Genomic DNA, 17,684 nt, shown 5'->3' with positions numbered 1-17,684 from the left:
AAAAATCAGCAGGATGGTCAAGAAGAGATAGGGGGGCGGTGTCATAATCCAGATTGGGGCCTCAATATTTACTGATTTTTAAAAAATATATATTTCTATTATTTCTTTTCACGCAAACATTAGATACAACTGATTAGAATGACAATGTACTTAACACGAAAGGCTGGCCCAATGTAGTTATAGTTTTTTTTATTAGGCTTTTAAAGGATGGAGTATTTAGAAGTTTGGTCATTTAGCATATAAAGAGGAAGGCTCCCCCGCCAGTGAGCCAAAATCATTAGCCAGGTTCTTTGAATACTAACCTGACCCTGAATAAGCAAAAAAGTTGCATACAGTGTAATATGTTAAGATTTGCCTTACAAAAAATAGGTTTTAAAAAGCCCCTAGAGATCAACTTTCTTCAAGATGTTGCAACCTTCCCTTACTGTTTAGGTTTGCAAACCCATTTCAAGCTTGAAGGCAATTTTCCAAACCAACAACTGTTGTTTGTGGTCCCAATTCCATACTCTCAGCGTGCCCACTGAAATCAATACAGGTTTTCTTTTATCGATTCAAGATTTACATGTTGCAATGGAAGATATTTAAGAAAGTAACCCAAAACCTTTTATAGTTTGTGTCTCCACCTAAACGTTGTTGCTTATCCATCAACCAACAAAACACTCAGAGGGAAGACAAAGAAAGATAACAAAAGATAACAAATAATAACAACCCAAACAAATTTTGGCTTACTCAGTCCTTCCTCAGCCCACTAACTGCACCACACCTTCAGGTTATCTATCGACAGTAGTACGGTATATTTTTAAAAAATCCATACAACTCCCATATGTAGTGGGAAACGTCGGTGTGTTGTCCGGTATTAATACATCAGTGTCAAAATTCTGTTCACACAGCTGAGGAAACCCACTACAGACAAAGGGGTTACACAGGTGAAAATAAGAAAAGACTGACTTTATGTATTTAAGTATAATTAGCCTGTAGGATCTAGGGTTGTTGGCAGATTTTCCCACAGCTTATGCACAATGATCACAGATCAAAATTCAGCAAGGAGGAAGGGTTTTCAAAATGTTACCTCCCTGGATGGAAACGTGAAGTTATATAGAAATGACAAAATGATTTGGTCTCACTCTAAACACGGTAGGCTTGAGCCGTAGCTCATCTCCCCCTTTTCGTCTCCGCCAGCTCTTTTGTTTTCCAATGAGTTACATGCTCAACTGTCCCTGGTTGTCATATGCTGGATGTTATTGTTATGCCCTGGGATTTGCTCCCAGCCACAAAAATCAGCTGGCAAGGGGCTGAAGGAGGAAGAGACCCACTTGGAGGAACTCTCACAGTAGAACATCCACAGCTTCCCTTTCGGATGCACTTTCACTGCCAAAAGTCAGAAAGGTGGTTTTTTACAGCGAGATAATGAAGGCACATTAGCACTGACCTTGTCAAAAGTCCTAGTGAAGACAAGGGCCTGTAGTTTTTACCACAATGTAGCTAAGCAAAGGTTAGCCGGGTTGGGACCTGTAGTGTTGACCTCCCCTCGCTACATCGCAGCAAAAACTGCCTACATCTTCCCCCCACTAGAATTTTACAGCGCAATAACTAGCACGCAGCAAAACCCATCTACCACCCCATTTTTGGCAAAGTCAAGATAGCCTCAGATTTTGTCTAGGCTAGGAAAAGTGCTCAAATTTTGGTCATCCATAGCTAGCTCGTGTAACATCTTCTAAATTCAACCTTCTTCCTTCTAAAGGCCTGTAGTGTCGTATCTTTTACAAATCCTTGGATGTCTCATTCCCAGCCTACAGGTGAGATTCAGCCCACCTACGAGGTCTTCCATCCCTAATGCCGAGCTAACACACGCTCCTCAAAGCAAGCTTTGCCGTTCAAGAAATTAAGCTTCCTGCTCCTCTTTTTGAGGGAGACAACGTGCCGTCTGTGGTCCTTTTCCGTGCTACCTTCCGGCTTCTTCAGCGCACCACCAGATTGCTTTTTAAAAAGGTGAACTTCTTCAGTCAGCTCCATGGGTGAGAACTTGAAGCCCAAGGAGATGTACTAGTGCAGTAGACTCTGACTCAGAGCCTGTGTCAGGTCACTCTGGATGCTAAAACCCTGTGTAGGATCAGTGTAATTATTGCTCCAAATCCAATTAGCTCCCATCAAGATATTACGAGGAAACTAGAAAGATAGAGCAGAAGAGATCCCTCAGGGGAAGCCTAAGAATGGTGACTTTTGGGGAAGCTGAGATTTATGTTGCATTATTATTTGAGTTAACAAGGGCTAATTCCTCACAGCGAGGGTAGGGGGATAATTTTGGACAGCAGAATTTGTGTTCTCTGTGACTCAGCTCATTCACAGTGACAACACTGTAACTAAATAACTGCAGGGCCAGGCAAAAAATATAGCTCAGACTATTCCACAATCACACTTTCATTTGCTCCTGTTATATTCCTAGCTGGTGGATATCCCTTTCCATGTTTACTCTTAAAAACTACTGAGCAGTAGACCTGGGCAGAATACCCTGCAGTGTTGTATTTCTGCTTTGCTCTGTCTGTTAGAGCCAGAACTTTTTCTCATTGCCTTGCCATTGATTTCAATGGGAGCAGCAGCAGGCATCTAGTATGTTTCATATACATACTTTGTCACTCCGTTACTCATGCAGTTACCGAGCGTAAAAGCGCGCGCACACACATCTGACCTTCCAAAAGTCTGACTGGCTACAGCAATGCAGTGGCCTTTAATCTCTGGCGATGTTTTAACAACCCGTTCAAGGTCTGCGCACCTTGTGAAAACATAATTCACACAAGCCTCACCACATCTGACACAGTTGGCAGTCGTTGTTCAAACCAGTAACCATGCTAAGCACAGAATTCATCACTTAGACATAGATTTGTGCTGGAAAACAGAGGCCTAGTCAAACTCAGGATAAAGAAGATGCAGAGGCATTCACAGAGCAGACTGGAAGGCTACGTCTAGACTGGCATGATTTTCTGGAAATGCTTTTAACGGAAAAGTTTTCCATTAAAAGCATTTTCAGAAAAGCACGTCTAGATTGGCACGGACGCTTTTCCGCAAAAGCACTTTTTTTGTCATTTTCGCGATCGGGGCTTTTTTGCAGAAAACAAATCTGAGCTGTCTACACTGGCCCTTTTGCCCGAACGGGAGCAGCATAGTATTTCTGCAAAAAGCACTGATTTCTTACAGTAGGAAGTCAGTGCTTTTGCGGAAATTCAAGCAGCCAGTGTAGACAGCTGGCAAGTTTTTCCGGAAAAGCGGCTGATTTTCCGGAAAAACTGGCCAGTCTAGACACAGCCGAAGTGAGCTTGCATGGTTTCTGCCTCAGCCTGCACTTGATCAGAGCCCTTTATTTACTCCAGCATTCTAAGACCCAGTCTCATTGAAGTAGGACTGTACCCCACTGGTATTGTGTATGTACCTAAGAATGGCAAGCTAAAATTTCATTTCTCCACAGCAGTGGTGGCCAATTTGCGGCCAGCAGGCCGCGTGCAGCCCATCAGGGTTCTATGTGTGGCCCTGCCGTCGCTTATGGGCGGTGTTGCCAGATTCTGCTAGACTCCACTCACGTAGTTTCTTTCCTCCTGCTATTACAAAAGTGACATGCACGTAAAGCAAGGGCACATGAAGTCAGGTGCGTGCTGACTGCACACGACTTGGGCTGTGAGAGCCGTGCGGTCCCTCTGCATCCAATCAACGTGCTGCTACGGTTGGGCACACCCGCAAATTCTAGGTATGCAAGTGCAGTTACAGAACTATCCCATCCTATTCTGGGAGACCGTCTTGGTTACCACAATCCTGCGGCCCACTGAGATGAAGGAGGGCCACTCTCTAGCCTAGGTTGCCCCTCACTGCTCTACAGGGAGATGACAGGTTTGGGGACTACCATATATTTAAGAGCGTTTGTGTGTCTCTCTGTGTGTCTGTCCGTTCATCCACAAGTCTGTTTGTTCAAGAACGTCTTCTAAACAGCAAGAGCTAGGACCACCAAATTTGGGATGCAGCTTCCTCTTATCATAACTTAAAGCAAAGTCAGGGTCTGGTTGTGCCAGGACAGTGGGATGTGCCTGGAATGTGATTGTTTCTCATATAATGGATAGTCTGGTAGAAGGGACAGTTATACTCCAGAATCACCACAGTGGGGCAGTAAGAGGCCAGAGATGGGGACCAGGACAGCTATAACCCCATTGGGGCAGCAGGGGGCAGGAGTGAAGAAAGGAACAGCTATCCGCTATATACTTCAGAGAGTTTATCTGGGTCTCCCTCTGTCCCCCGGCTGGTGACATGCATCCCTCCCCAGCTTTCCCAGCTGTAGCAGCCATGGATAGGCGCGTCTCACCTGGCCCCATGCTGCTGCAGTGACAGAGGGCGGGGGTTGTTCTCTCTCCCCAGGGCAGCCTGCATAGCGAACCCCTCATCTCCAGCCCCACGCCAGAGCAATGATTTAAATGAAGAAAAACGAAACTTATCTGAGATAAGGGCCTGAACAACAGTGGGTAAACCTTCCAGTTAACTATCACCATCTCACAGGAAGGCTGCAGGATATTTTTAGATAACCGTGTGGCACCAATCACTGTTCATTCCAGTGGCGAATAGGTAGGCACACAATCCCCTTTTATACAATATGGCTGTGTCTAGACTGGCAAGTTTTTCCGCAAAAGCAGCTGCTTTGCGGAAAAGCTTGCCAGCTGACTACACTGGCCGCTTGAATTTCCGCAAGAACACTGACGATCTCATGTAAGGAATCAGTGCTTCTTGCTGAAATACTATGCTGCTCCCGTTCGGGCAAAAGTCCTGTCAGGGTAGACAGCTCAGATTTCTTTTGTGCAAAAAAGACCTGATCGGGAAATTTGCGCAAAAGCATCTGTACCAATCTAGGACACTCTTTTCCGCAAATGCTTTTCATGGAAAAGCTTTTCCGTTAAAAGCATTTGCGGAAAATCATGCCAGTCTAGACGTAGCCTAGTCTAGTGAGAAAGCCACTACCTGATGCCATTGGGGGATTTGTACAGTCTCACGCTGCACTTGCGGCTGCGAGCGCTATTCTAAAAGGGTGTGATGATTCTAAAAGGCCAAGTAGGGGTAAGCACCGCAGGCCAGCGGGACGACAGACATGCAATTCCCAGCAGTTTTGAGCAGGTGACACTGAGGGGGGTTACCTGCCAGCTAGGAAACGAGAAGGAGTGAATTAGAGTGAATGTGTCGACTAGCCTGTTCTGTATATATGCCTGGCTCCACAGGGATTTGGTTGCCAGTTTTGTCACGCTGAGCGAGTGCAAGTCTCTGACAGGGAACACAGACTCATATTTCCAACTCACCACCCGTGTGGGGAAACAGCCCTTGTTGTTTCACTTACCACCACAGCATAAGCCTGAGCTGAACCCTCTTCCCCAAATGATCCCATTTTATCGTTCCTGGGTGGAAACGCTGGAGAAGGCGGATGTGGCCACTGGGTCTTCTGTGCCCCACCTCACGCCCAGCTCCAGCCCCTCACCTCGCTGGTCATAGCTCCCATGGCTCCAGCGACGCTCCCGCACAGCGGTCTCAGTGGAAGAGGAGGAGCCTACGAGCGCCTGTTCTCCAAGCTCCAGCTTCAATCCCGTGCCAGTCTCAGGCAGGGCAAGACTCGCCGAGGGAAGTACAGTTTAGTCCGCTGCTCTTCCGTGACTGCATTGTCCAGGCCAAAATGTCGGGGGCCCCCATGTGACCCTACAAGGCACCACAGGCTGGGTCGGTCAGTCTGGGAGCTAGAGAGCCAAGAGGACAACAAAGTGTTGGTTGGCTCCTACAGCCTCAGTAAATTATCACCTTCGTATTCAGCTTCGGAGTCCTGTCTCTGCCTTCCCAGAAGGAACGGGGGGAGAGGGGTGCATCAGTCCCCCTCTTCCTTTTATCCAGCCAGTAGTATCCACTCCTCGTTCCTCTCGAGGAGGGTCCAACCCCTCAGTGTCTCTTGTTTGCTTGCACGCTTTTTAAAAAAAAAAAAAAAAAAAACTTTATTGCTGCCGCTTGTAGGCCCGGAGTTGTAGCCACTGAGAGGCACCACACAGCTTGCACGTCCCACCCTGGCATTAGCTACGCTGCTGCATATTTGCTGAGGTTGTAGACAGGGAGCCGAGGTGTGGGACACACACCGTTCATCTGAAAGGCCACCTGGCCCTGTCTGGCCTCAGGGCATCCTATGACCAACCAGTTGCTTGAAAAGTCCAAGACGTGAGGCATTCTCCTTCTGTTTGAAAAATCACACAAGGAAACCGCTCAGAAGTGCCTATTGCGGTGTATGGTCTAGGAGCCAATTCCTGCCGGAGCCTTGAAGGCAACGACAGGAAAGATCTGGCTATGCAGGCAAGTTGGGTAAGAGCGGAAGGACATTTTCAGGCACTAGTCACAGCAAACCGTATCTCCAGTGGCTGGTTACTGGCCAGGTTCGCACAGGGCAGGTGCTGAAGCAAGAGAGAGAGAAGATAACAAACTAATATATGCAGTCCTCGGAGACAGTCCTTAGGGACAAATTAGCGAAATGTAGTCCAGCTTGTACGGTGTGCTTTGAAATGAGAGAAGTCAGCCGAAACTGCATAGGAAGCTGATTTACAAACTTCTCTTTAGCCTCACTTATTCTCAGTGTATCAATGCCTGTGGCTTGTTTCACTTGGATGGGATTTGCAAAAGCACCAAAGCGATACAGACGCCCCACAGAAAGTCAGTAGAATTTATGCTTGTAAATTACTCAGCCACTTTTTAAACTCCAACCTAGCTCCTGGATACTTCTAAATAAACTGCCACTTCTAATTGTCACACCCACCACCTCCCCTACTCCGCAGTCGTCTAGTGACAGTGCTACATGCCTCCTCCTGTTAAACAGACATCACTATTTGAACAGCCGCGGAAGAGCAAGTGTAGCACGCCACATGTAGCCTGTAATATTTCCCGTCCCCTGCAGGGCTTGTCTGCGCTGGGGATCTTTGTGCCAATGCAGTAGCAGAGATGCAAACCCCCAGTGCAGATGTGCTGCACAGATGTAACGCAGGGCCTGAAGTGAGGAAACTCGCTTTGCTAACAGATCAGAGGCCTCTCTCGTTTGCAGGGGAAACGTTCTCTTTGTGGATGATGTTTGTATTGTCCGGGTCTTTTCATTAATATAAGCACACATCAGAAGGCACGGTCGATCCAAAGTCACCTAATTCTGCTAACCCACAAGTAGCCCTGTGGCACCTTAGCCCTGGTCCACACTAGGGAGTTATTTCAAAATAACAAGCGGCACGTCCACACTACCAAGCCCGTTATTTCGAAATAAGGAGCTGGTTAGTTCAAAATCTGTACTCCTTTCTTCGGAGAATGAGCTTACTTCAAAATAGTTATTTCAGGAGTTCTTATTTCAAATGTCATTATTCCGAAATAATTTCCTAGTGCAGACATGCCCTTAGAGATGAACAAAAATGTAGATAGTATCCTGAGCTTTCGTGGGCACAACCCACTTCCTCAGACGAGCTTGTGTTTTGCCCATGAAAGCTCCGGAGACAATATATACACACAGATATTTTTGTGAGTCTCTAAGGTGCTACAGGACTATGTATTGTTTTTAAAGTTACAGAGTAACCCGGCTGCCCCTCAAGACTAATTCTGCTGGTCATGGCTGTTGCTCCCAATTATCTTCCGCAGAGACCGTAGTACTGCTAGGATCACACGTGGGCCCCCTTTGCCCTTCACGAGAACCAGCTGCCTGCTCACTGGAGAAGAAGAATTAAATCAACGGAGGAGGGAAAAATAAACAGTTTTATTGGCATATTTAAGCCTAAGACAGGGCAGGAGGCAGGGCAGAAGGACAGACCCCGACGCCGGTTTTCTCTCTTGCTTTTTCTTTCTTCTTTTCTGCGCTGACACTTCCCTGACACTCGTGCTCTCGTGTTCTTTGCTCCACTCTCTAGGAACGCTCCCCCTGCTTGTTCTCCAGCCCTCTTTTGTCCTGGGAGGCCTGCCACCGTCATCCTGCTCCCTGCCACTGCCCAATTCCAACTCCTCCAAATGCTCACGCATGCTTCCAGTTTCAAAATCTGCTCCTTCCCCCTCACCGGGAAGTCACCCCAAAGCCGTCAGCCTGAATTTCAGGGGCGCTTACTATGGCACATTGCAGCCATCAACACTGTGGGTGAAGGGCTTGATCCCCAAATTGTTATCCCCCCAAAACTCCCCAGGACTGTATTTGTTTTGCTAGCAGCCTCAGATGAACAAGAAGGATGCTGCCTACATTTAACCGTCTGGTAGGATGTTAGAAAAATCATCCTCTTCGAGGGAGGAAAGCGAAGTAGGATTTTCCATTGCCACAGCAAAGGAGTTGGACAATTGCTCCCTCTCCTTCAACCAAGGGAGTGACCCAAAAGCAATGCCAATGTTCTTTTTTTTTGGTCACTGCAAGAAGTTCCACCGTGCAGAATGATTTCCCTGGAATAGGTGGAGGACAAGAATTTAGCTAGTTTCAAAAAAGGAACGAAACATTTCTACAGAGAACGAGAAGACAGAATCATTCCGTTATAGATTAATGCCAACGAAAAATTAACCACAAGAATGGTCTTACATGGCCAGACCAATGGCCCACTGACCCCAGTATCCAGTCTTTCAACGGTGGCCAATGCCAGATGTTTCAGAGGGAATGAACAGAACCAGGCAATTATCAAGTGATCTTTAACCTGTGGTCTAGTCCCACTTTCTGGCAATCATAGTTTTGCGGCACCCAGGGCATGGGGTGACATTGCTGTCCATCTTGGCTAATTGCCGTTGATGGACCTGCCCTCCATTCTAGATGGGATATTAACCCCGATGCTGCAGTGTTCAGCAAGTCGCTGATCATTGGGAATTTTAAGATGTAAGGGACAGATAATCCCCCATTGGCCTACTACAGGGTTCACTTTCTGGTGCCACTCTCCAACCTGATATTGGACTAGAGGGACCGGAGATGTGATCCAGTCTGGCAACGTTTACAGCTGAGAAACCTTGTGAAAGCCTGAACCATACATCCAGCATCAAAGCAGGTGCTGCCATATCTGCGCTACATGATAGATGCTCCCGACATCCTACATTGAACAGGAGCATGCAGTGTGATTACACAGGGCTGTTGTATCAACCGCAGGCATCTGAGCAAACAGCACAGCTGATTATGAACTGTATAGAAGTTATGTAGGTGAAGTTTTATGGCCCTGCTTCATCAGGGTCACTGAATAATTGCTCCTTTCATATCAAACACTGTTTTCACAAGCTTTGATCGCATCACCAAATCAAGCATCAGAATGTAACAAGGAAGTCACAGAGGTTCTCTCTGCTATTAGAGATTATAACAAGGGCTGCCAATAGCAGATGCCACAGTTAAAAATGAAATGCCTTTTCTTTCCCCTTTTCCCACTGATCATAACTTTCTCAGATAATTTCCTTTTGGGCTGAAATGTTCCTTATTGGTCTCGGTGCAAAGGTGATTTATTTATATTGCCCTGCACAAAGTCTGAGCAGATTCAAAAGTTTGAGAAAAATATTTAAGGACAGTTGGTGTTTGAGTTTTGGGAGCATAAACAATCAGATATTTCCCCCTTACCTTCTCTGAGCTCCCATGTTCCAGGCAGAAATGTTACAATTCCACACTAGTAACTCATAAAGGGCAGCAATTAGAAGCTTCAAATGTTCTACTCAAGATGTATGAAACAAGCCCAGTTAAAAAAAACAAAAAAAAGAGATTGGTTCCGAATATTTAAAGATGAATTTTGTGAAAAGGATTTCAAACAACAGTGTCCTCCCATCACAATATGCCTTTTTGGGACACATTTTTAAAGACAGCTGAGATCAGATGGTGTATTTGTTTGCTTCAGAAGCTAAATAGGTCTGATGCCCAGAGATTAGGAGGAAGCACAGCTGGGCTGTAATTCAAGGAATTTTTGAGCTCTTCTAAACAAAATCAGAAGCCTGTAAGCTGAACAGCTCCATTTGGAGGCATTTTGGAACTGGCTGGTATGCACTGCAAATGGTATAGGTCTGAGCTTTATCCTTTCCCTCTTCTGTTACTTAAACTTAAATGCAAAAACTAATGTGAATGCAGTGAGGCGCCTGAGAAACACAGCACCCAGAAGTGGTCAAGAATGTTCTCTTCCACAAGGTTAACTCTGACAACTTGCAGATGCGCAGTGGTTTTTACTCCTGTTTTCCTTGTTAAATGCCCAGCTGGCCCTGCCGATCAGCTGCAAAACTGGAATCGCCAGTCACATTTTCTCAGAGTTCAGGGGTTCTATCTTCTGGACCTTTGGTTAGGTTCATGGTTATAGAGCAGATTGGATCCAAATCCAGACATACATATTCCTAGGCTTGGGACCATTCAGGGCACGTCTACACAGCAGGGCTAAACTCGAAATAAGCTATGCAACTTGAGCTATGCTAATTGCACACCTTAAGTCGAAATGGCTTATTTCAACTTTTGGCGCTGTCTATACAGCAGTTATTTTGAGACAGAGCCCTCTTCCCCGGATTTCCCTTACTCCTCGTACAAGGAGGGTTACAGGAGTCAGAGTAAGCAGTCCTCCAGCTCAGCATGATTCTGACATTATGTTGAAATAAGTGCTTGTGTGTAGACGCAGACTATGTTATTCCGAAATAATGTTGCTGTGGAGACAGCCTCAGATCCTGTATTTTTGTTTGGACCCTCTCTAGTAAGCCTAAATGTACAAGGTTTATACTGAATATTTGTTATAAAATACGTGGTCTGTACAACTTGGCTCAGCTAACATTGTGAATAAACATTGGACTTCTCAGATACTGGATGTTTAGTGTTAGTAAATATTACAGTTGAGAACTTCATGTTTACAATTCACTCATACATACAATATTAGGTCTGTTTCTGTTTACAGGTTATGGAGCTTCTACTGACAACTTATATATGTATTTCCAAACTTACCCTTTGACAGCTAGACACCACTAAACAAAAAATAACACAGCAGAACTGACACAAACCACCACCAGAAAAGTGTTCTAAATTAACAAGTACCAACAATTGCTTTGAATTGGGCATCCTTCAGTTAAAACCTTATTGCACCAGGAAGCTCTCACTTATGCGCTGCAAGGTTTGACATTGGGGAAGCAGGTTTGAGCCTTCAATTAAGAATGCTCTGCCCCAAAAGTAACCCAGATCTCAACAGTCCCAATGGGACATAGTGGGAGACGACGTCTCTTAGATAATCAAGTCCTAGACCATTTGTGACTTGAATGATCATAACTATTACCTTGAATTACAGCCAGAAGCAAAGAGGTAGCAAATATAGAGCACTAATGTTATATACGACCACTTGCACCTTTTAGCAACACCAGTTACCCAACAGAGTAATTAGATTGACTTCCAAGGAGTTACTCAAGATGTGGACTGAGAGAGAGAATCAAGCCCTGTATCTTTACCTCATGAATTCCTGCTTTCGTCTTCCTCACAGTGCATCTGGCTTTGTCCCTGTTCAAGCTGACAGGGTTACATTGATTCTTCTTCCTAAAATGTTGGTCAATGCCTGGTTGTAATTCCCTTCATTTCCCCTAGTACCAATGGGATTTTCTCACTTTCACTAGAATGCCAACGTGTTACATGCCCTGCAGTGTTTGCAGTGGTATCAGGAGTGTTTGCTGATGGCGCCATTATTCAGTGGTATCTCAATTGTAGGAGAGATCCACAATAACTCCCCCTGCTCCAGAGAATATTGTTTTCTTTTCTCATTACTATAAAATGTTGATTTTTTTAAAATATGCAGTAAGAGAAGGGGATAAATGCAGTTGTTTCCCTAGCAACCAATTACCTTGCAAGCAATAGGATACTAGGAGAGTTAGGTGTTAGTTGTTCTCAGGGCTGTTTGTGATCATGGGTGGGAGGCAGAAGGGAGATGATGAGGAACACCTGGGTGATTAAAGACAAATGGTCCACAATAGCGAAGTGTGAAAGACAAGGCCAGAGGGAACCTCAAAGCCAGCACCCAAGGAGAAAATTAAGTGGACACACGTCCTTGGGCTTGCAAACATGCCTGTGTGGACTCTGACAAAGCTCAAAAATGCGTCTGACAGGTTTTATGAGGGACTTTTGGAATTCAGTGCCTCCAGCATCTTTAGAAGCTTTCTTACAACTTCACATTCCTTGCTTGGTTTCTCTGGGCCTCACACTTAGAGCTGGTGGCTGCCTACATGGTGTAGTTCCCCTTTGGCTGAAGTCCCACTGTACGGGCTTGAGTAGATCCTGTTGAAGACTCTTTCATTCAATGGGTGGGTCTAGAACATGGGTTCCCAAACTGGGGGGGCATGAAGAAATTCCGGGGGAGGGGAGGAGTGCAAGACAACCCAGCCTCCCCCCTCCCCCATCAAGTTTTGCTGCCCTGTTCAGTTCCTTTTTTCCCCTTTTTCTTTTTTTTGCTCAAGTTTTGCTGCTATTTGGGGGGGGGGGGGGGCATGTGAGGGTTTTTCAAAAATCAAAAAGAGGGGCCTGATGCCAAAAAGTCTGGGAACAACTGGTCTAGAATGCCTGCCTTTTAGAGGTTGCCTCTACATCACTGTCCAAGTCTTCCTTCTCCAGAGGGGGGCTGGACCCCTAACAGAGGCCCTCGTGCCCATTTCTTTGACATTTACCCTCTCCCATACGTTTATGCCTTTAGGTATTAACATGTGTTACAAAACAGCCTTGTTGCCCTGCTTAGCTTCTGCAGCTTTTCAGATTATTTGCACAGCAGAGCACAAACGACTTACCCACTACTCTCCTCTCTGCATGTGGCTATTACATACAGCGCTGTCTGCTGAAAAATCTGTGCAATTAACCACCCTAAAAGGCAGCATGGATTCCACAAAGCAGCTATGTGCTGCTACCCAAACCCCAAAAGAGGCCCTAATCCTCTCCAAACTGCACTTTGGGGCCGGGAATGTGGAGCCTGAAAGCCCCGCTCCTGGAGGGCTCAAAGGAGGAAAATCGGGGATGGTTTTCTTCCATTCCTTTTTTTCTCCTTCTATTTTCCTCTACTAAAATGCTGTGTAAACAGCTGTATTCTAACAGCATTCACCATCTTCCATCAGAAAAAGCAAGCCAGAAAAGTCCTGAAGGGAAGTTCCTTGTTTTCCCATTCCTTCCCCTGGTTTAATTTTACCTGGTTCTGGTGGCTGACCGCATCTGTCAGGGTCTGCATGTGTCCAGAAAAAGGAAGCTGAACCTTGAAGCACAGTGTTCTTAAAGGGTAAGCCCCGCCCAGGGGTGGGATCATGTAAATTAGGGCTCTCTGGAGCAGCTGTAGCTCTTGGCATCAGAGTCAGTTGCCTGAGAGGAGCTGGAGCGGCTCAGGCCATAAGCGCTGAACCTGTAGTTTCTAGACCAGGGGTGGTGCAGCCCCCGACTGATTTTTCTGTGGGTCAGTGACCCCAGACCCAAAACAGGTTCCCTGCCCTGTTCTAGACCATCAGTGGTTTGGAGAATTTTTCCTGGTGGTTTGTGGCATGAACACGTTTATGAAGCAAATATCAGGGAGGGGAAGTTATTAGGGAAGGGCAAAGCATCTTTTTCTTACAAGGTGGGCTGCAGCATGACCTTGCTGGACCCTCACTTATCTGGGCTCTTCCCCGGGGCTGTTTGAAGCCATTTACCTTTAGCTATCGTCTCCATTTCTGCATTTTTGCTGTTTCATTAGCTGGTCTATTTTTTTCCTTTGCTTTTCTTTAGTCCCACTCCATATTCGGACTTCTTCCTAAAACCATATAGCCCCAGATGTGGGGCTATAAAGCCCCGGGGGCAGTTTCATGGCACTCTGTGAAGCTGACAATCTTAATTTAAGCATTTGACTTGGCTGTTCTCCCTTCTTGCGCACAGCCATGGGCTGGTACTGGATTTCAGCCAGCGCCAAGGAATGGGGCCCTGAGGCTGAGTGGGAGCGCGGTCTGTGTCCTCTAGAATAATGAGATTGTCAGGAGAAATAAAGGTAAGAAGCGATATGGTTTTCCAGACAAGGACTGTGCCCAGCTGTGACAGTGTACAGTGCTTAGCACAACAGGGCCCCAATCCAGATGGGTGTCTAAGATATAACTATTACAGATGAGATAATAAAATTGTAGGCTCTGCAGCTGTCACCAGGCATACAAACCACTATCAAAACTCCATACACATTGACCAGCCCATTGTCTTCCCTTACCACCTGCAGCATATAAGGAACCTATCAAGGCAAACCCCATTACATATGAGGATCGCTGAAGCTGCGTGGAAGAATGGGGCAGCAGCTAAAGCATGAATGTATGCAGGTTCTAATCCCTTGTCTGCCATGTCCTTCCTGCCGTGACCTTACCTGAATCCCTTGTCTGCACTCCCATTTGAAACACACACACACCCCACATCTCTGGGATGTCTTGAGGTTAAACTCTTTAAAGACCATGAGATGGCCCATTATGGTGTGGAAAAAGTGAATAAGGAAAAGTTATTTACTTGTTCCCATAACATAAGCACTAGGATCAGAGGGGTAGCCGTGTTAGTCTGAATCTGCATAAACAACGAGAAGTCCTGTGGCACCTTATAGACCAACAGGTTTATAGGAGCATAAGCTTTTGTGGGCAAAGACCCACTTCGTCAGATGCATCTGATGAAGTGGGTCTTTGCCCATGAAAGCTTATACTCTTATAAAGCTGTTGGCCTATAAGGTGTCACAAGACTTCTCACTGTTTATAAGAACTAGCGGTACCAAATGAAATTAATAGCCACACACACACACACACACACACACACACACACACACACACACACACACACACACACACACACACACACACACACACACACACACACACACACACACACACACACACACACACACACACACACACACACACACACACACACACACACACACACACACACACACACACACACACACACACACACACACACCCCCCTCCTTGCCAGAAGATGTGAAGACTAGGACTTTAACACGGTTCAAAAAGGAGCTATATAAGTTCATGGAGGTTAGGTCCATCAATGGCTATTAGCCAGGATGGGTAGGAATGGTGTCCCTAACCTCTGTTTGTCTGGAAATGGATGACAGGAGAGGGATCATATGAGGATTACCTGTTGTGTTCACTCCCTCTGGAGCATCTGGCACTGGCCACTGTTGGCAGACAGGATACTGGGCTGGATGGATCCTTGGTCTATGGCCATTCCTATTACCATAGAATTTGAAGGGGGGGGGGGGGGGTGTAAGACATGTAAGTAATCTACTTACATAAAGTCTTGTCTGCTTGGGGGCTAGATATAAGGGTTGTCCATGCATGCATGGTCTTGTCCACTTGCTAAATCAAGAAACAGGTCCTGACTCGGTTTAAACACAGGTTATTTATCCCAGTGTTGTTGTTTTTTAATCTGTTGGTCTCTGCAGAATCCAGATTGAGGACTATTAGACCCACAAAAGATCTGGCTTCAGCTCAGGAATATGTCTGAGTAAATCCATTTGCAGTGTCCAACTCTCATACATATTAAGCTACATAAATGAATACTAATGTAGTATACAGAATGGCTCCTAAAAACATGACTAAACTGCAATTAACCATGTGATTAGAAGGATAATGTACTTGTTTTTAGTTTGTGAAGTGATTGCTTTACTCCAAGTTAAACCTCTCTAGTCCAGCACCCTGGGGACATGATCGGTGCTAAACCAGAGAATTTGCCGGACCACGGGAGGTCAATATTGTCTAGCAGCATAACCAACACTTCTGCTGTTTACTGGGCTCTTAGAAGACATGAAGGGGTAAATTAGAGCTAACCAACAGCACAGAACCCTGAGAGCTAGGACGGGTGGCTGTAAACAAACTTCATGGGATCACAGGAAACTTGGCCACATCCATGAAAACTGGACATCCAGCTAATTAACATCATGCCGGACCACAGATGTTGCCAGACTAGGGAAATTCAACCTGTACTTTTAATTAGTAAAAACCGAAAAGTAAACAAAAATTGTTTCCCAAGCATTTTAAAAGTTCAGTAAAGAATTATTTGGCTTGGTAAATAAATCAAATATAAATAAACGCTTCTTGAAAAGGAAAAGGGGACAGTTGCCCTATTCTAGGATCAAACGCCGCAGTCCTTACTCAGCAATGAGAGTCTTGCTTGAGCGATGACGAAGAAAGGTGGGATTTGGGCTCTTCATAAAATAATTGTGTGATTAAATAGAACTGGATGCCTTGTGCAAGTATTTGATCGATACAGAAAAGGAAAAAATAAAGGATTCCTTTCTTTGTGGTTTAGTGTTTGCTTGGATCATGCAGGGCCTCAATGACGCAATTCCAAGTGGTATATTTAAAAGGCCTCTTAGTTGCTGAGCAAAGCCCCAGAAGAGGGCTATTAACCGGCCAAATTAGGCTATTTATTTTTGTGAGCTTTGTAAGTCTGGAAAAAGAGAGAAGCTCATTTTTGCTTTGGAGGGTAGTATTTCAAATAGGTCACAGGAAGCTCTGGCAGGCTCAAAGCAAGGGAGAGAAGCAGTAGGAAAACATTAACCAAGAACATTTTGTAAGTGCAAGTCGACATTTAGGTTCCTAATAGCTTCTGAAGTCCACTTACACATCATTTGCGGTATATAAAATTGCGGTTTTGCATCAGAGGTGTGACTCTGTCCACACATAGGCTTGATCCTGCAAGGCCTCACATGGAGACCTCCAATGGGAATTTGGCCCAGATCCCCAAAGGCAGTTAGGCACTTAACTGCCACTGAAATCAGGAAGAGTTGAGTACCTAAGTGTCTGGAGGGCTCCATCTTGCAAACGTACAGCTAGTGGGAAACACTGGTAGGAGAGGGCCCTCGCTAGTAGCGTCAACTGGCTTGTTTTGGTTCCTTTGCTTGCATTATCCGCTAGCCAATGCTGAAAGTTCGATCCATTTTCCACAGCCCTGCATTCGGTGCTCTCAGTTTAGAGATTCACTGGGCCTGATTTTCCTGTTGCATAAGTGCATCCCGGAGTAAACCAGAAGTGATTCTACAGAAGTGCATGGGGTGTAATTAGGAGTGACTCCACTGATATGCATGGGGCACACCAGTGCACAGTAAGAGAATCAGGCCCAAAATTTTTTATACATGTATGGCTGCGTCTAGACTGGCAAGTTTTTCCACAAAAGCAGGCGCTTTTGCGCAAAAACTTGCCAGCTGTTTACACTGGCCGCTTGATTTTGTGCAAAAGCACTGACATTCTACTGTCCGAAATCAGTGCTTCTTGCGCAAATGCTTTGACGTTCCCGTTCAGGCAAAGCCCTTTTCCGGAAATGTTTTTGCACAAGAGGGCCAGAGTAGACAGCTAAAAACTGTTTTGTGCACAAAAAGCCCCGATGGCAAAAATGGCAATCGGGGCTTTCTTGCGCAAAACCGCGTCTAGATTGGCACGGACGCTTTTGCGGAAAAGTGTCCGTGCCAATCTAGACGCTCTTTTCCACAAATGCTTTTAACGGGAAAAACTTTTCCGCTAAAAGCATTTGCGGAAAATCATGCCAGTCTAGATGTAGCCATACGGTTGGCTTGAAAAGCGTCTCTTCTCTACACATGTTCAATAGAAATGACAATTTTTTTTTTTTACCTTTCCCTGTGAAAAGGAAAATAAAGATCTTCCCGATCCAGATGGGATGACTCCCCTGCGTGGGAGTGACTCAAGGGACACAACCAGGGCTGGTGACAGAC

The sequence above is a fragment of the Pelodiscus sinensis genome, chromosome 13 (assembly GCF_049634645.1).
Source record: "Pelodiscus sinensis isolate JC-2024 chromosome 13, ASM4963464v1, whole genome shotgun sequence".
Taxonomy (NCBI): domain Eukaryota; kingdom Metazoa; phylum Chordata; order Testudines; family Trionychidae; genus Pelodiscus; species Pelodiscus sinensis.
This window is presented reverse-complemented; position numbering follows the sequence as displayed.